The sequence below is a fragment of the Oculina patagonica genome, chromosome 9, assembly GCF_052425735.1.
Source record: "Oculina patagonica isolate OP01 chromosome 9, crgOcupat, whole genome shotgun sequence".
Classification (NCBI taxonomy): Eukaryota; Metazoa; Cnidaria; class Anthozoa; order Scleractinia; family Oculinidae; genus Oculina; species Oculina patagonica.
Genome location: NC_135766.1, coordinates 13201316 through 13221728, shown reverse-complemented (window position 1 = coordinate 13221728; position 20413 = coordinate 13201316). Strand labels below are relative to the sequence as shown.

General features: G+C 38.7%; 1 protein-coding gene and 1 pseudogene across 3 annotated transcripts in view; one reads left to right on the top strand and one right to left on the bottom strand.

Moving 5' to 3' along the window:
- The window catches only part of LOC144666265 (exosome complex component MTR3-like), a 93600-nt gene that overhangs the window by 42697 nt on the left and 30490 nt on the right, over window positions 1–20413 (bottom strand). The window lies entirely within an intron of this gene.
- On the top strand, window positions 1029–13698 carry LOC144666212 (uncharacterized; annotated as a pseudogene). The gene is made up of 3 exons (XR_013573141.1): window positions 1029–1173; window positions 6863–11312; window positions 11999–13698. The product of XR_013573141.1 is annotated as an uncharacterized LOC144666212 (transcript).

Here is a 20413-nt window from a genome sequence, read left to right as displayed (position 1 = left end):
CAACGCCTTTTTTGCAACTCGTTTCGCGAGAGGGGTAAGAAAGGCGTCTTGCGTTCCGCACACACATGTAAATTAGGAGTTGTGGACACAAATTGTGACAAGGAGCGAGGCGAGCCAGGGCGAGCCGAGCGAGTTGTCACGGTTTGTGCCACAACTCCTAATTTACATGTGTGTTCTCTTGTGATGGTGGGTCGGTCGCTCGGGCAAAAAAAAAAAAGAAAGGATGAAAACTTTAAGGAGTCTGGGTTCATTTAAGAGGCCAGAACCGGAAGATTTTGTTTCAGTCGATCTCGCTGAGAATGTTGAAACAATCAATCGTTAATGCCCTTGGCACGAAACAGCCTTTGACAAACTAAGGATCACATCATACAAGATGTTGTTAATAAAACAAGATCGTGTGTTTGTAAATTAAAGTACTTGCCTCTTTGACTAGTGAATCCCTAGTGAATCTGGATTTTTTTTACATTTCGAAAAAAATGGGTCGGTCGGTCGATGGCAAACGAAACATTTTATTGGGGTGGCCTTAAATATAAGCAGCAGATATTCTTACAAAACAATAATAACGAGTAGAGAAACCTTGACACTAAACCGACGTTTCAGCTCGAATATTCCTAAACGAAACGACCTGTTAAAAAAACTTGTCGTATGCTATTACCGAAGTGTAACGTATCAACGAATTCAAAACAAAAATGAAAACAAACCTCGGGACTGCGCAGTACGGACTGGAAATCAGCTTTAAGTTACCAGCCATCTTTACATGTTTTACCTTTGCGTGACTCCCAGATGGCTGCGAGTGACGTCAGGACTCAGACAAGAAGACTCAGACAAGCAACCGAAATCAAATGGCGGACGATTTTCCCAGAACACTTTCTAAAACGTTACAGCCGGTGTTCCTAAAACACTTTTATAAAACGAAAACTTCGCCTAGATTTCTTCTTTTCTCTCAGAACACGCTGATGTTTTCTGAGTTTTGTGGGGGTAATATTCATTTGCATTCTATTTTTCGACCTCGCGTGCTTCGCTAATTTCCAGCTGCCACTGAATTAACGCGTGCGCATTGATGCGAGACAATGGAGACAATGAAATCGAAGATGTCTTTCTCTCTTCCAACTCAATTCCTTTAACCCTGTTAGCACAATAAGATCGCAAAGTTGGATTTGTGAGGCACGAAAGGTACTAATAATTATTCCATGGTTTTCTATTATACTATTCTAGCTATCGTTTTACTTTATAGTTGTTCACATAGTGAAGCTGTTTATAGTAACGGCAAAGACAAACACTAATGTGCGTGTAAGCTTATATAAAGATCCCCTCGCAACTACATGAGATCTGAACTGACTTGTTTTCACTGGTAAAAATACTATTGAGTGCCTGTTAATTCCAGTCCGTCCTTTAATCGCCACACTTGATTTTGCCTTGGCACGGTGAATATACTTAATCCCCACTATAAATTCGAACTCGGTTACATGTATTTCGAATTACCCATTATTTCAAACTAAAACCCATTTCCTTTGTCTTTGCCTTTCAGTCATTTACTATCGGCTATTAAGAACTTCCAATGTTCCGAACTGCTTTTTGTATCCCCTGATGGTTCGAAAAAGCGGGTGTATTGCGAAATAGCGATTCTTTATTGTGCAATGTAAACGTCAAAAGCTTCACAGTGTTTGAACTTAAAATACATGCACATAATGCATATGAAAATTTCAGACTGATACAGCCGGACGCAGAGAACGAATAACATGAATGTTAAAAAAGTTCACAAATGCAATCATTTAATCATGGATTTTTTTTTTGTCGCGCTCAAAATGCTTTTAGACACAAAATCTAGTCAGTAATACTCAGCGCCTTGCTAAATATTTACAGGCTAGATGAATACCGATTTCTGTTACCCTCGATTTCTTCCGGCGATAACTCGAACTAAAAGTCGTTTCCCTACGATCAATACTATAGTTTTGCCCCCGAATTCTCGAACGAATTTTCGTTTCCCTGGCCATGGAGGTTTAAGAAAAGCTAAATAATTGTAACATAAATAAATTCAATTTGCATTTTTTACAACAGATAATGACAAATAGTGAAGTAGCTAGCTTTATGATAGCAATTATTAATTGATTCAAATTGATAATGCTTCGGATGAATTTAACATTTCGTCCACAGGCAAAAATCGCAGGGGCATTCTGTCCAACGTCGATCAATTTCTGGTTTTTGTACTCATTAGGGCTGTAAAACTGAAATAGAATTCGGCAAATGAGAATAATAGCAAAGCTTCATATGTCAAAGGTGCATGACGCATACATCTTAAAAAATAAACGAAAAAAAAAATATGGTAAAGTTCCATTTGCACGAACAAGCTCCGGTGTTCGTAAATATATTTTGGCCATTTTAACATATAAGGACCTTTATTGTATCGTGACATTTCTCTTTTTATTATAACATGAATTCACTTCATTATCATAACATAGATTCTTTGTCATAAAATAAAATAATTTATCTATTATATTGTGACACAGCTCTTTAGTTGCACTGACATAACTCCTTTGGTAAAATGCGACATGATTCCTTTATTATATCATGACATAGATTCTTAATCGAGGGTCTGAATTTTTAGTGTTTGCTGTTACATTGGCCATTTTTTTAATGTTTACCGTTTTCAGAGAAATACTGTTAAGTGTTTAGAGGTTTTTCATGAAAAAATTCAGCATTGTGAATTTTTATCTGATCTTCAAAAATCGGATAAAATCACTCATGAACTTAGAGAAAATTTTTTGGATTTCTCTTTGTTAATCTTCGGTAGTCTTCGGACATCTTTGATTGTCTCCGGCATCTTGGGTTGCATTTGGAAATCTTCAGCTGTCTTCGGAAATCTTCCCAACTGATCGGAAATCGTCCGGAAATGACCGAAAACTTCTTCATACACTAAACAAAATAATATTAGCCCTTTTGGAGCCGTTTTTGTTTCTTTTTTGAGAAAATTTACCGTTACAGTCAATATTTTGCTGTTAGTGCTAAAATGCCTAACATTTTACTGTTTCATGTTTCAGAGGCAAAAAAATAAGTGTTTAGTGTTATCGAGGTACGCCCATTCTGACCCTTATTAGTGCAGAATGCACTATTGTGATGGTTTGTTGGGGCTGTCGTCCGCTAAACCCCTACAGTAAGGCACTACCTCTCTGGAACCTCTATTTTCATTCGCCCGCTTTAAACACTACTTCTATTGTTATTCAGGGTTAGGGGCATTGTTGTCACCTGTCATCTATTGTTTAAAGAAACAATGAATTAACTCGTTCCGAGAGGTAGTGGGCGACCCAACCCCTAAACCCCTAAAGCGCTATGGTGTAAACTTTAATATTAATTAATTATTCCTGTGGAGGGGTGGGGGTGGGGGAGCACCTGACGGTACGCCCCAAGTAAAACGCGGAGCATATCAACGTTACTTTCATATGAAGATTTCAAAGGTATATATTTGTTTCAGAAAACCCTTTGCTCTCCTTGTGGTACTACTCTTTCTAGAGCAAAGTACTTTGCGTCAAACGCATGCGCCGATTAGTCTACGTTATATTCTCAGAAACATTGCATGTATCACGTGTTTGCAGTAGAATTCCTGCAGACTCCATGGCGCCAAGTTAAAACTTCATAATTAATTAAACTACATTTTGAGACTTTAACAGCGCTTTCGTCATTAAGCATGCAAAAACTTAGACCGAGAGTTTCGGCGCGAAACTCCTAATAACCAGAAAACAAATATCCTAGCTGAACCGCGTTTTTAAATACCTTTCGAAAGAGATGTTTTTTTGATTTTTTTGTTCTTTAATTTTTAAGAAACGTCTTTCTTGCAGTTAAAACTGCAACTTAATTAAATTAAGGTGAAATAATTTGGCTTTATTATTCGGAAAGCAAAACAACTGCCACCGATGTCGTTGCGACAAAAAAGGTATCATGTTTCAGCATTTGCAAGAAAAAGAAAAGTATCTTGTTTACTGTTTCAATATCAAACTGAAATTCAAACTAACGAAAATTAAAATAACAGGGACGTGTTTAGAAATTTTGTATTAAAGCCTAACGTGGTGTGCTTTTCAATGCGGTAGAATTTGTAGAATCCCCACAGGGAGCCCAGGCTCACGCTCTGACAACTCGGTCAAAATGGGGGCGTCAAAATTATAAGGATTTGTATGAAACTTAAGAAGAAAAAATTTTATCGTACGAAAATATAATAAACCGCTAGTAAAGCTCACATTTCACATCATATGTTGTCTATGTGACGTTTCTTGACTGTTCTAAAGCATTTAACCCCTATTTAACCGATATTTTTAATTTTAGTTTACTCTTAACTAAATATATGCAAGGGTGAAAACTTCCGACGCTTGGTAAAACACCACTGTTAGACAAAAATGAGTCAAAACTTACTTTTAATTTGGTCCACTCACTCCAAAACCTCGCATGGGCATAGTTCGAAGACCATTCTTTTACTGCAGCAAATATTTTTGATTCGCCTGCCTCTCCTCGCAATTTAAGAATACGGGGAAAAACCATGGTCTGCAAATTTTTAGCTTTCTCCAACACGTTGAACCAGAGAGAGTGAACGCATTTTTAATTAGCCTTGCCTTTCACGTGCAGCCTCACGCTATGATTGGGCGATAGTTGTCGTGTACGCGCGTGGAGAAATGTCGGCTTGTTTCGCCAACGTAACAAGCATTACAGCTTGCACAAGAAAATTTGTACACGATGCGCGTACGGAGCCTGTCAGGGAGACGATCTTTCACGTTGAACAAGTTCTTAATTTTAAAAGTAGAATAAACAAATTTGATGTCGATGGGTTTACAGAATCTATCGATTAGCTTGCGCACCCTTTGTTGTGCAACACCCGAAAAATGCCCGATGTAGGGGATCTTGAAATAGTGCTTGGGCAACTCCTGTTGCTCGACACCTGTTGAAGGTCGTGTGTCGTTCCCTACTACTGCTCTCGTGACATAACGGTGGAGTAACATGTCTAATACATGCTCGGGATAGAGATTCTTACGCAAAATATTAAACAAATTCTGAATGTCATTGTGAAAACCCAACCACGTGTTGTTGATCTTAAAGGTCCTGTCAATGAGCGTTTTAACCAGCCCCATTTTGTAACAAGCCGACATTTCTCCACGCGCGTGCACGAGCACTTGTCATCGGACAGATCTTCTCACGTTTATAAGCATTTGCAGGCTTCAGAGTCATGCCGTACCTCTTGTAACTTAGACTGCTTCAAGATCTTAGACTCTGCACCTACCAAGAACCAAGTTAAGCTTAAGGAGTCTATGTACATCAAGTGGGAAAAGCCGGACCTTAATCAACAGGTCAAACACATCAATTTGACGCTTTCCCTATAACTGCACGCGCGCGCGCTTCTTTTTAATTCCGTTAACTTCGAAATTTATCTAGCGTATTGCTTTCCAACGCAATGTAACGTATGATTTGTAACAGGCACGTTTTAAATCACTGTAAACTTTCATAACCGTCACACTGACGATGACGGATGTACCGTCGAAACATGTTTGTGAAAATTAAAAAAGTCGCTTTATTTTTAAAAAATTACTAACTGAATTCGAATCAAACAAAATACTTGTCAACTAAATAACACAAAAGAACTGAAAACATCACTTACTTTGACTTGAATCCGATGCGGCAAAGTCTTGACGGCCGATAGTTTTCAACTGCTTTTGTTTTCTTCTTTACTGCATCTTGCACTTGTGAAATCCCTTGCGAAGAATTTCCTCCAAAAACCTTGAGATCGTCAAGTTTTCCATTATCATGTTCTCGTTCTTAACCTTTTTTTGGAAAACTCATTCTTTTTTGTTGCTTAGTTAAACAAATTAAACCTTCGTGTCGATGCTTGCTAACAACAAACGACACGAAACAAAGTTCATTCAACAAAGTAGAAAAGGCGTGAATTGTGACGTTAATGAGCGATATGACACTCGCACGAGTTTAGTTCCCAGTAAAACACTCTCCTCCATATAATAAAATGAAATAACTCCATTATTATATCTTGAGATAACTCCTGCCTTTATTATAACATGACAAAGATCCTTTATTTTATGATGACATACTTACTTTACAACATCGTAACATACCTTTTTCAGTATATCATGGAATAAAAATCCTATATTATATTGATTTTTTGTGTTTTCTTTATGAGATCCCTTATTATGCTTTGTCATTTCTCCTTTATTATACCATGAAATATTCGTATAGTATATCGTGACAACTTTTTTTAATAAACTGCGACAAAACCTTTTTTTTAAATTGTTCAATTATATTGTGACAGATCTCTTTATATCATAATTATAACATAGGGCCTTTATTATATTAAGACATGATTCCTCTCTAGTATCGTGACATGTGCCAATATTAAATTTTTACATAACTTTTTCAGTATATCATGGCATGCACTCCTTTAACTATTTGTTTATTTAAATTTTAATTTATTATTCTATGATCTAACGCTTTAATTATATTGTGTCATGACTCCCTTCAGTTATTATATCATACATAGGATCTTTATTAGTATACGAGATAAATATGACATGTTTCTTTATCATATTATGACATAGATTCTTTTTTTTCTTGTAGAACACAATACTTCTATTGTGACTCCTTTGATATTTTGGGTCATAATTTATTATAACGTGACATTACTCTTTTATTATGTCATTCCATGGATCTCGAGTGAGTGAAACACAAAATAAAACACTCGTTTGGTAATTATAAGTCGGTGTTTATCTTACTTGAATATTTGTGCGACTCGTGGAAAACAGACTATTGAAGACACCTCACGCTTTTTACAATCATAGAACTCTGAAGAACGGTAAACCTCTTTTTCTACCCGCAGGTTCCGATCGAGAACTGAACCATCGTACTTTGGATTAAGATGGCATCTGCTGCACCTTCACCCCTGGCCAGCTCTGTAGAGAAGACAAATGGAGCCAAGCTCAGCAGACTACTTATTGATGGTGGAACAACGGTTCTAAGGACTGCCTTTGATACTTATCATCCTCCTGCAAACCTGGCTGCTGGTCTTAATGCAAACTATGCAACTCTGAACAATCTCTTAAGGAAAAGAGTCTTGCGTACAGCTCAGTGGGACAAACTGTTCCCACCTTGCGGAGCTGCACCAGACTCTAACACATTTGATATCACTCTTCTATTCCTCCTTCTCACTAACATTTGTGGACTATCCCGTCCCCTATCATTTTGGCACTCTAAGCCACCCCCAAGTGACACTTCCCATGAAGTAAACCTCGCTCGTGTTAAATTTTCCCGCAATGAGTTGTATGGTCATGTGTCAACCACTGGTGTTGATACACCAACTTTCAGTGCTTTATGGCAGGAAATTAGTGCTGTTCTTGCTGCTCTTGGTCTTGTTCGCACAGAAATTGATAGATTGAAGGCAGAGCGCTGTGGGGAGGAAGATTATCTTGACGTGTTACTTGACTGGGCTGATAGTGAAGAGGACATCAAATCACAGCTAAAGGAAGTTCGCCAATGTCAGACTCAAACACAAGAAACTGTTGCACAAGTATGTCAGATACTTGACAGGAGTCTTCAAGAACGTCTCCAAGAAGTCAAACAAGAGTCGAGAACTTAAAAACGAAAAGAGAGATGGACAGGGCAGATGAGCTGCTGAGAAGCCTGGCTAAGTCGGAGTTCAAAGGGGATATTGAATATCATGCACAAAGATTCCAGGAAGGAACTCGAGAGTGGATATTTAAAAAAGTGGACGACTGGCTCGATGACAGAACTTCGCAAAACCGCGTGATGGTTATTAGTGGACATGCAGGAATGGGGAAATCAGTGATTTCTGCTGTCGTTTGCAAAAGAATGCAGGAAGCTGGTAGACTGTCGGGGAGTCATTTCTGTCAACACAACAACGTGCGGTATCGAAATCCTCAGCTAATGCTTCAGTCCTTGGCCAGTCATCTAAGTCGTGCTCTGCCAGAGTACAAAGAAGCTCTTCTTGAACAGCTGTCAAGGAATTTGGGCACAGAAATGAACAACATGGGAGTCGAGGAACAGTTTGCATTGCTTTTCAAGGAACCTCTAAGCACAGTTTCTGACCCTGGTAGAAACATCCTGATGGTTATAGATGCCTTAGATGAAAGCGAATACAAAGGACGCAATGAACTGCTCGATGTTATCGCAAACCACTTTTGTAAGCTTCCGCTGTGGATTCGGTTTCTAGTGACGACAAGACCAGAAGTAAACACTGTCGACAGCCTGAAAGACCTACAGCCCTTGCAGCTGGAATCGAATGGTGATGACAACAAACGTGACATCTGGCTGTTTTTCGAAAAGCGGCTAAGCCAGGTAATACCAGACGAAGACCAAGATATGCTCATAAACAAACTGGTAGAAAGGTCAGAGGGAGTAATTTTATATGCTTACTTTTTAGTAGATTTTATTGAGAAGAATGTTCCTCTCCTGACTCAAAAATGTTTGGACGGCAGCCTTCCATTAGGAATTTCGTCCGTTTACAAGTCATATTTCAAGCGTCTTGAGAAGGAAGTTTGGCAAGAATTGGAACTTGATGAAGTCAAGTTTTTGAGTTTTCTTTCTGCTGTCACGGCCGCTAAAGAACCTTTGCCGCTTGCATTAATTTCTAAAATGTTCAACTTTCGCGGAATATCTTCGCAACGAAAAGTGAAGAAGGCTATTTCCTGCATCTCTACACTCTTGCCAGTTCGCGATGGCCGCCTACACATCTTTCACAAGTCAGTCATGGACTGGTTGACCGATGCATCATGCTATGGACAGCACGAGTTCATAATGGACCAGAAGGACGGCTGTCAGGTTCTTTCCAATCTTTGTGAAACTGAGCTTGAGGGTTTAAAACAAAACGGCATTCATAGCACACAGTTCAGTGATGCTGAAATTTATGCCTTACGCCATGGTGTGCGGCACATACTGGACGCGATAGGCGACCAAGTAAATCCTCAGAAGCTACGAGGAGTTGTAGATAACTATGTAACGGATTTAGAACTTCTGTATGCAAAATTCTGTCTTGGTGATACTGCTGGCTCTGACGATCTTCTGAATTTAAGAAAACAGGAATACTTTAAATTGTTGCCTGCACCTGTTCAGTGCGCTGTGTCCACCGCACTGTCTGTTTCGAGGAAACACAAACCTGCACTGCGTCGCCATCCGCAACACTTCTTCCAAGCAATTCTGAACGAAAGAGGAAACGAATATGCCTCAAAAGCTTTGCAGATTTTACAGACCAGGTATCCAGAAATACCATACATTGAAATTTTGAACAAGAAAGATAATAGCAAACAAAGACGAGTTGAAGCACGATTTGAATGTGATAGCTTGGTGGCGTGTTTTGATGTGTCCCTGCAAATGGAATACGTGGTATGTGAATGCGTTGACAGAAGCATTCAGTTGTGGTCGCTCCAGAGCGGTGATCGCCGATGGATGCGTGATGCGTTTACAGCGAAGTCTTATGGTTTTCCTCTGGATCAAAATTGTGCTCTTCGTGATGTGGGGGAGTTATGTATCCATGAAGGAAATCGCATATGGCATCCTTCATTGTGTTTTTACCGTTCTGTCGTTTTTCACCCTGACGGTGAATGGGTGTTACCAGGAAGTCTTAGAGACGTTTTTACCATTAACGGAGATGTGGTACGTTTATTTCCCGCAAGTAGCTGCCGTTTTACAGTGTGTGCCTTTTCTGGAGACAAGACTAAGATGTTAACTGATTGCCCCGACAATCCAAAGATCGTTGTCAAGTGGAATATGTCAGACGGAACTAAGATTATGGATTTCCAGCGGAAGAATAACCTGTCGTCCTTTGCATTTTCCTCTGATGGAACATTAGTGGCAATTTCAGACTGCTCTCAACATACAGGCTTGTATAAAGTGGATAATTTGAACTCTGAATTACTATGTGAGATTGCAAGCCCGGGAATTTGTGGATTGATGCATTTTCACACCGATGGCCAGAAACTTGTGTGCGGCTACATAGATCCTGAATGGCATTCTGGAATTGAAATTAGTTGTTTAAATTACAAATTTAACGATACTGGTGAGCTTGTCTATGACATGAGAGAGCCAGACCTGTCTTGGTGGCCCTGGGAGTTTAAGTCTCTCGATGAAGGTAGCTATCTTTTCCAACATTCTGGTGATGAGTGGGGCAAAAGCCTATCGCAAAATGTTCCTGCTTTTACTTCAGGTTTTTTTTCATTGATTAGCGAGGAATCTTTACTAGTTGGAAGTCCTTATTCCAGTGAAGTATGTATGGTAAATCTTGGACAGTTTAAACATTACTTGAGGAGGATTGATGAAGTCCCCAGCGAGGTGAAACTTTCTGTTGATGGAAAGTATCGTTATGTAACCGGTGTTTTTGACTATGGACCGTGGGTTACTAACGTGAATAATGAATTTGAATACGAGACAAAAGAGGAAAACGATGACATACCTGTAGAAGTAAGAGTTTTTAGTGAGGAGGGGAACGTATTAAACACTGTTGACCAATTTTCACATCCATTATTTCTTCTACCTGTGAGAGAAGGCGTGCTTGTACTAAACAATATCAACCAACTCGAGTTATGGGATTTCGGATTGTCTCGATGTGTTCGAACTTTTCCAAAGGTACATTCTGTGGTGGAGCTGTTCCTTGTATCTGAAGAACTAGTAGGATGTCTGAGAACCTTTCAAGACGACAGTAACAAAGTAGACATTTTACGAATTGCAAATGCTGAGATCGTTTTATCAACTCCAGTGGAGGACAATGTAACCTCCATTACATGTAATGAGAAATTTCAATTCGTAGCATGCAGCTGCAGAAAAGAGGTACCGTCTGATGAGAATTTGGAGATGGCTACAATAGCAGCTTGGACCAGACGACAAAAGTTATGGGAGAGAACAATATCTAGCAAGAAATATTACGCTGTCTCCCCCTCTGCTTTGATAGCCCGTAACGATAATCCTGTTGTGACTTGGCGTTCATTTGACCAGGGTGCCGGGGTACATGTTCTAGATGCAACAACAGGTGCTACGCTCCACAAACTACTGACTGACCAAAGAATCGATGCCTGTAAGTTTCTCAGCGATGGAAAACATCTTGTCTGTTGTGGCCATGATGGTTCAAATGTTCCACTGTGCAACATCATCAATGCCAACTCTGATGAGCTTATCACTTTCATTGCTACACACCCTCACGCTCAATTATCTACTTTGACGTCCAGTCTTAATGAACCTCTTTTTGCTGTTGGGCTTGACTTCCCTGATTACCAACTCTTTCGAGTGCATTTTCCAGAAGTCAAAGGCAGAGAAAAAAAGAGGTTAGTCATAATACCATAGATAAATACTTTCTAGTGTTATGCCCGCTAAAGTGAGACAATCGTGGTATACGACAAACAAATACATTACGTTGTGGAACAGTCAAAACTCTCTACGGATCCCTCCATAATACGTATACTTCTCTTTCAGTTACGAACGGTTCACTTGTTTCAGAGAAGCCAGAAATCTTACAGTCTCTTCCTCTGACACTTATATAATTCGAACACTACACTCTGTACCTTTGGTGTCCTACTTCCATCAGTTGAAATTTCCATTTATGTAGATTCTTAATTTTTTAGTACATTAGAGAGGGCCACAAGTTTATTAGTTGTAAAAACTATCACGTGTAACCTTCTATAAATAAAGTTTGATTGATTGATTGATTGATATGTAGCTGTTATTGTATTTAGGGATAGAGGCTAAGAGTCGATTACGTATTGTTTTGTGAGACAATAACAGACTGCTTTATAGTAGTAGAGAACACCTGCTTTACAAAGCCAATGTGAATTGCTCTGATAGTGGAGTTTCGAAAACATTTTTTGTCTTTGGCTTTCAGTTATCTTTGCGTTTAACTGTGGTGGCTAAACTACCCATGTAAAGAGTAAATAAAAACAGAAAATACCATGTTGATCCTGAGTGACTTTTGTCTAACCTAATGTTATATTTGTCTGATTTTTCCGTTTTACAGGATTAAGTTACAGTTCTGAACCACAACGGCGGGTGCCGCAAGACCTTAGCCGCTAGACTTATTGATGGTGGAATAACGGTTTAAGGAATTTTTTCGATGGTTGTTCTCCAAAAGTTGCTGCTGATGTCAACCTACAATATAAAACGCTATTCAGTCTCCATGGTCGGCGAATTCTCATTATATCTCAGTGGGACAAACTGTTTCCACCTAGTGGAGCCATACCAAACTCCCACTCTTTCGATATTACTCTTGCTTTTGACCAACATTTGTGGACTATCCCCTCCCTCCACAGGATGGCACAGTAAACCACCGCCAAGTTACACCTTACTTGAGGAAAACGTCGCTCACATAACGTTTTACCGTAATGAGTTGAATGGACATGGGACTAACACTGTTGTTGAGTTATCGTCTAGAGCAGCAATGATTTTGGAAAACACGCTTCTCAAAGTACCATTCATGAAACACGTAAACGACGAAGAACGGAAGGGAGCAATTCAAGCCCGATTCTACTGTTCAGATGCCGTGGCATGTTTAAAAACACCCAGCTTCATGTAGATTTTACTTTGATGATGATCAAATAGATCGAAAACGTTATGTGATATTTTAACCGACTTTTAACCTCAATTTTTTAATATATTTTATCGGCGAAATATACATATTTTGGCTCCGGGTGTTCAATATATTCGAGATGCACGAATAACGAATTAAGATATGTTACAATCGGGGTGGCGCTAGTAATACACATCGGACTGATTACTATTTAACCTACCTCCCGTAAGGTAATAGATGCATCTTATCCTAGGGGTGAGGGGGGGGGGAGGAGGATGGGGGGAAGCAGGCCGGCATATTCCTGTTTCCTCATAGCAGTGCCTGGATACAATCCGGAAATGCTGCCAATCAAATTTTTAAACTTTCTTTTCGTGAATAAAATTTTTAAACAAAAATTTAAAAGGTCGTAAAAAGGTTCACGATACACACTGTTCGTGTTATTTCCCAAAGGCAATCTATTGTTTCATTTGGATATTGTTTTCCCTTAAACCTGATGCATGCATAATTAAGTTTGAGATGATACAGACATTTTGCCTCTCACAGTTCAGTACTTGGCTTTTCGTCAAACTTTAAGCGAAAGTCGGCGTCTCTGCAGTCACGGTTTGTAAGACCTTGTAAGTGCTCTCAGTCCTGCGCACTAAAGAACGAAGGTTCTAGGCACGGCTTGCACGCCGCCGGCGCAAGAAATGGCAACCGTTTGCAAGCCTTTGCACATGCTCCGTATCCAGACATTGCCCCAGGCTTTAAGCCACAGGCTAACAAAATGCTAGAAAAAATGCTGTCCCCCCCTCCCCCTCCTACGCTAAACGAACTAATGATTTGTCTACAAGCATAACAAAAATGTGACACATTTTAAGACAAATGTCAATTGTATAATCATTTGTATATTTGACAAAATCAAGCCATACATAGCGCATCGATATTTTAATGGAAACTACTGTTCAGTGATAACATTATTTTGTTAAAATGACAAAGTTTGAAACCGAGAATCAAAGCCCCTTTGGAATAATGAAAGCAATAATCATTTTTTAGGTGCATTAAGGGGCGTTGCCACATTTTTCTGGTAGTCATGTAAGCTCGCTAAAAGATATCAGCTGACAGAAATTGCATCTTTTTGTCAAGTTATAGTTAATCCTTAAAATTCAATTCGGTATCAAATGAAACGTAGGAAAAGGTATTTCTGATCACCGGGCGTTTCACAAATGAACGAAGTCCTCCGATACTCAGGAAAAGACACTGGCCCTGGTCATTCGACAATGACCTAATTTGTATAAAAAGTTGTCGCTGTAGCAACGGCCAAACGGGATCTTTCACAAGTGAATGCCATCCAAAGTAATTTTGCTTGTTTACATGAACTTAGTTCCAATTGTTACGAATGTCGCATTTTTAAGAGAACAATACTTGACTTGCCTGTGATAACAGAACAGTACAGTACAGTAAAAACCTGCGAGTGAGAGCCTTATTTTTCCAGGTTAGCCTAAACAGGTTCTTACAGAAATGGTAGTTAACACAAATTTAGGCTATTTAGGTTCTTAATTTCTGAAGAAAAATTTGCATTGTTGCTAATAGAACTTTAAGTGTTATTCGGCCTATTCCTTGTAAAAAATTTGCATACCACAAAAGTGTTCATGTAAAAATGAAGCACTAATCATTCAGAATATACATATACATAAACATTAATTCCTTGTCCAAACTTATGTTCCCAAAAGTAAACATTTTAAATCACTTTTAGACAAAAAGAACCTGTTCCCAAATTTAAGGCTAAATAGGTTTTCATTGAAAGGAGGTCTAATTTGCAAATGTTAGCCTAATTGGTTCTTTAATTTTAGGTTCATACTCGGGGTAGGTACAAAATGTGGGGTTGGCCATGGCATAGGCCACCCTTGTTACTCGTGTGTTTTTACTGTACTTGTTCAACTTATTTATACAGGTGCAGTCATGTAAAAATAATTACTGCTTATTTGTAGATTATTTCACTATTATTAAAGTTAATAAAATGTTTTATTAATGGAAAATGAGAAACAAAATAATTCTATTGCTAGAAAGCAGATAATTTACTGTACTCTAAAGTAATTTTTCGTGCCATGAGTAATGATTTTGCCCCGCTTTAAGATTATTATTTTTGTCGTACTGCTGACATTCAGTTTAACCGTGAGCTATTTAAATTTGTCTTGCACCTATAAACCGCCATAAACATTAGTACTTTGGCCGCTTATTCACTAGAATGAAAACATTGTAAGCTCCAGTGAAAATTAAATAAATGGGGAGCTCCGCTTTTAGGCGTGCCTAAATCTATATATTAGGTTCATACTCGGGGTAGGTACAAAATGTGGGGTTGGCCATGGCCTAGGCCACCCTTGTTACTCGTGTGTTTTTACTGTACTTGTTCAACTTATTTATACAGGTGCAGTCGTGTAAAAATAATTACTGCTTTTTTACTGCTTATTTGTAGATTATTTCACTATTATTAAAGTTAATAAAATGTTTTCACTGCACGAAAAATTGGATTTGTCACACATTTGATCTTGGTCAAAGGCGTGGACAAATATGCTAATAACTTTGACTGTACCTTTGACGCGCGTCAAAGACGAGTCAAATATGTGTGAGCTTTGACTAAACCTTTGACGCGCGTCAAAGGTACAGTCAAATGTGCTAATAACTTTGACTTTACCTTTGACCCACGTCAAAGACGAGTCAAATATGTGTGAGCTTTGACTAAGCCTTTGACGCGCGTCAAAGGTACAGTCAAATGTGCTAATAACTTTGACTTTACCTTTGACCCACGTCAAAGCCAAAGTCAAATATGCAACAGCTTTGCCACACCTTTGATCGTTGTCAAAGGTGTGGTCAAAAAAGCTTAAGGCCTGGGGACGAGGAGGACGTCTGTGGCAACCCGCGTTTCTTGGCGGGAAATCGCATTGCCAAGATCTGTCGTGGCAAAGAAATTTTATTTTCAAAACGACTGTGAAACGCGAGCGGAAAAGTTTGTATTTTGAGCTCTTTTCATGTCAATGTCGACAAATAATGGTATAGAAAACTGATTTTCAAGGATACAGAGCTTAAGCGGTCTTCGAAGGAAAAGAGAGCGAGAAAGATCAAGAGAAAACAAGCGAAAAAGAAGCAAAGAACAGCGACAACAAGAGCAGGAAAAGCCCCAAGAAAATTGACAGAAAAGCAGAGAAGACCAACAAGAATACAACGAGAATGGCTCGGTTAAACAGGGAAAGAAATAGCAAACAACAGCGAGATATAAAAAGAGAAAAGGCCGGCAAAAAAGGCAGAGAAGTACCGAAGAGCGACGAGTAAAATGTGAAAGAGGGACCAACTAAGGAAACAAAGAATTTAATAGGATATAACCAAGAAACAGAGAAAGGCAAAGAAAAAGAGAAGACGAGAAAAGTGTTGGAGAAGGTAAGACGTAAGCCTAAGTAAGAAAAAAAGCAATCTTGCAAGAGTACCTGATCCAGCGTCATCATGCAATATCAGTTTACATGTGGTACCAGCATGCGACATCCACAGACAGCAGTGTTTGTGGGCGTTACCAGAGAATTTGATTTTACCAGATGCTTTGTAAACTGAAATCGCATGATGACATGGATCACATATGCTAACAAGATCACATAGAAAATCAAAACACTGGAATACTTTAAATTGTTGCCTGCACCTGTTCAGTGCGCTGTGTCCACCGCACTGTTTGTTACGAGGAAACACAAACCTGCACTACGTCGCCATCCGCAATACTTCTTCCAAGCAATTCTGAACGAAGGAGGAAACGAATATGCCTCAAAAGCTTTGCAGATTTTACAGACCAGGTATCCATACATTGAAATTTTAAACAAGAAAGATAATAGCAAACAAAGACGAGTTAAAGCCCGATTTAAATGTGATAGCTTGGTGGCGTGTTTTGATGTGTCTCGGCAAATGGAATACATGGTATGTGAATGCGTCGACAGAAGCATTCAGTTGTGGTCGCTCCAGAGCTTGTATAAAGTGGATAATTTGAACTCTGAGTTACTCTGTGAGATTGCAAGCCCGGGCATTTGTGGATTGATTCATTTTCACCCCGATGGCCAGAAACTTGTGTGCGGCTACATAGATCCTGAATGGCATTCTAGAATTGAAATAACTTGTTTAAATTACAAATTAAACGATACTGGTGAGCATGTCTGTGACATTAGCGAGCCAGACCTGTCTTGGTGGCCCTGGGAGTTTAAATTTCTCGATGAAGGTAATTATCTTTTCCAACATTCTGGTGATGAGTGGGGCAAAAGCCTATCGCAAAATGTTCCTGTTTTTGCTTCAGGTTTTTTTTCTTTGATTAGCGGGGAATCTTTACTAGTTGGAAGTCCTTATTCCAGTGAAGTATGTATGGTAAATCTTGGACAATTTAAAAATTACTTGAGGAGGATTGATTAAATCCCCAGCGAGGTGAAACTTTCTGTTGATGGAAAGTATCGTTATGTTACCGGTGTTTTTGACTATAGGCCGTGGTGGGAACCTAACATGAATCATGAATCTGATTACTATGCAAAAGAGGAAAACGATGACATACCTGTAGAAGTAAGAGTTTTTAGTCAGGAGGGGAGTGTGCTAAACACTGTTGACCAATTCACAAATCCATTATTCCTTCTGCCTGTGAGAGAAGGCGTGCTTTTACTAAAGAATATCAACGAACTCGAGTTATGGGATTTTGGATTGTATTGATGTGTTCGAACTTTTCAAAAGGAAAATTCTGTGGTGGAGCTGTTTCTTGTATCTGAAGAACTAGTAGGCTGTCTTAGACCCTTTCAAGACAACAGGAAAACAGTAGACATTTTAAGAATTGCAAATGCTGAGATCGTTTTATCGACTCCAGTGGAGGACAATGTAACCTCCATTACATGAAATGACAGATTTCAATTTGCAGCATGCAGCAGAGAAGAGGTACCGACACATTGTTGGTATGATAAGAAGTATATGGGTACAATAGCAGCTTGGACCGGACGACAGAAGTTATGGAAGAGAAGCATATTGACTGGGCTTGATTTTTTTTGCTTTCAGTCCCTCTGCTTTGATAGCGCGTTACGATGATCTTGTAGTGACTTGGCATTCATTTGACCAAAGTGCCAGGGAACATGTTCTACATGCAACAACAGGTGATACGCTCCACAAGCTACTGACTGGCCAAAGTATCGATGGATGCAAGTTTCTCAACGATGGAAAACATCTTGTCTGTTGTGGTTATGATGGTTCAAATGTTCCACTGTGCAACATCTTCAATGCCAACTCTGATGAGCTTATCACTTTCATTGCTACACACCCTCACGCTCAATTATCTACTTTGACGTCCAGTCTTAATAAACCTCTTTTTGCTGTTGGGATTGACTTCCCTGATTACAAACTCTATCGAGCGCATTATCCAGAAGTCAGAGGCAGTAAAAGAAAAGAAAAAAGGTTAGTTCTGTATTTGGCTTTCAGTTGTCTTTACGTTCAACCGTGGTGGCTGCGCTACCTAGGTAAAGAGTAAACAAAACATAAAAAATACATGCTGATCCTCAGTGACTTTTTTCAAACGTAATGTTATCTATTGTTTTGATTTTTACCGTTTTACAGGATAAAGTTACAGTTTTGAGCCACAACGGCAGGGGCCGCTACACCTATTGACGGTGGAACAATGGTTTGAAGAATTTTTCCGATAGTTGTCCTCCTACAAAAGGTGCTGCTGATATCAACCTACGATATAAAACGCTATTCAGTCTCCATCGTCGGCAAATTATTAATAAATATCAGTGGGACAAGCTGTTTCTACCTAGTGGAGCCATACCAGACTCCCACTCTTCGAATATTTCTCTAGCATTCCTGCTTTTGACCAGCATTTCAGGACTCCCCCCTCCCTCCACAGGATGGCACAGTAAACCACAGCCAAGTGAAACCTTGCTTGAGGAAACCGTCGCTCACATTACACTTTACCGTAATGAGTTAAATGGACATGAGACTAACACTGGTATTGAGTCATCGTCTAGAGTAGCAATGATTTTGGAAAACAGGCTTTCCAGTGTACCATACATGTATTAAATAGCTAAACGACGAAGAACGGGAGGGAGCAGTGACAAGCCCGATTCTACTGTTCGGATACTGTGACATGTTTAAAAACATCCAGCTTCATGTAGATGTTACTCTGATAATAATCAAATAGATCGAAGATGTTAGGTGATATTTTTCCATTGGCATACTCTAAAAGACCATAGAAAGAATGCCATTAAATATGTAAATATTGTTCATCGTACATGTACGTGGTGTAAGATAGTATAAACGTTTATTCGTTTGTCTCACGATATAATCGCTTTGAGATGTTGATCGCGACGTTTCGACTGCAATATTGCTAGTCTTCACCTCATCGCCTGATGAAGACTAGGAGTATTGCAGTCGAAACGTGGCGATCAACATCTCAAAGCGATTCTATCGTGAGACAAAAGAATAAAAGTTAATTACTTAACGCCATAAAATGTCTAAAACTTTACAGTAAAGCTCGTAGACATCATAGTCTCGAAGTGTACTTACCATCTGGGTACGAGATCAGCAAGACCACTCGCCTTTGAGTTTTTAACATTTCATGGCGTTATTTCTTTGCTCTTCTAGAAAGTAGACAATGGGAAAATATAGTCAATTTGTTAACTAACAGTTACCAACCTTAGTGAAATGCTACTGAGAGGTTTACACAAGGCACGGATAAATTTCATTTGCTTTACCCTTTCATTTCAATAAATTATAAAATTCATTCATTGACAGAGTTTTCTTTAATTTTTGCCAACCTCATCGGAGAGAAAAGTTAAAAAACGCCATCACCAAAACACCATCGCTGTGCATCAGTCCTATATATAAATTAGAAGAAATTGTAGAATTGTATATGTAGAAATTGTAGAAAATTGTAGAAATTGTATATGTCTTCGGCCTACCTTTCCCCCTAAAATAAAATTTAAAAGCGAAAAAAAAAATAGAACTCTTCTGGAATTTAAAAATTAGTCCATGCAGCTGTGTTAAAGGCCAGCCGTATAAATAAGAAAATGCATCAAGAATTCCTTTTTTCAAACATTAAATTAGTGTAAAACTAGAAATCTCCAAGGTGAAATTTTCGTGTGGTAATTAAATTAGTGTGCCTGCTTTAGACTATAAACATATATTTATTTCTCAGAAATAGAAAACTTGTGGAGTCAGTCCTCGTACCGTGATTGCACACAGTACCTGGTAACGAACGGGTACCGGGTACAGAAATCGGACAAGATACCCAAGACATAGATAATAAAATCTCGTTTCTTTCTTTGAATTCATCGTCTTCATTTCATGGCACTTTGTTTAAATCAGTTTTGGATTCCCAATAAAAAATAAAATTATGTTTATGTGACAAGAGAACCGTTCAGCTTTAACATCGACAATGGCTTCTTGTTCATAGAAATACGCGTGATTTTCGCTTGGTATTCTAAATCTAAAACAGAATTTTTTTTAACAATAAGACTAACTTGAGAAAGCCTGAAGGAAACAATAGTTTTAACTTTATCAAAAGAAAAATGAATGCAATGAAACAGAAATAAAATTGAAGATTTTTTCTTACAGTGTACATTTATTGGTATAATGTAGTTCACACTTTTTTTAGTGACGAAAGCCTTTTCATGAAACCCTACGGTTGCATAATTTCGATAAACTTCACATATTCTTCTGTAACAATTTATTGTAAGCTTTCTTGGACTAAATGGAATGAAAACTTATTTTATCCTTTAAGTCAATAACAATACCTGTGTGACGAGAAATATTAAAGGCTGTCAATTATTCTTCTTTTGTAAAAAAAACACATGTAGTACACCAAAACAAAAACACGAAAAAAAAAATACA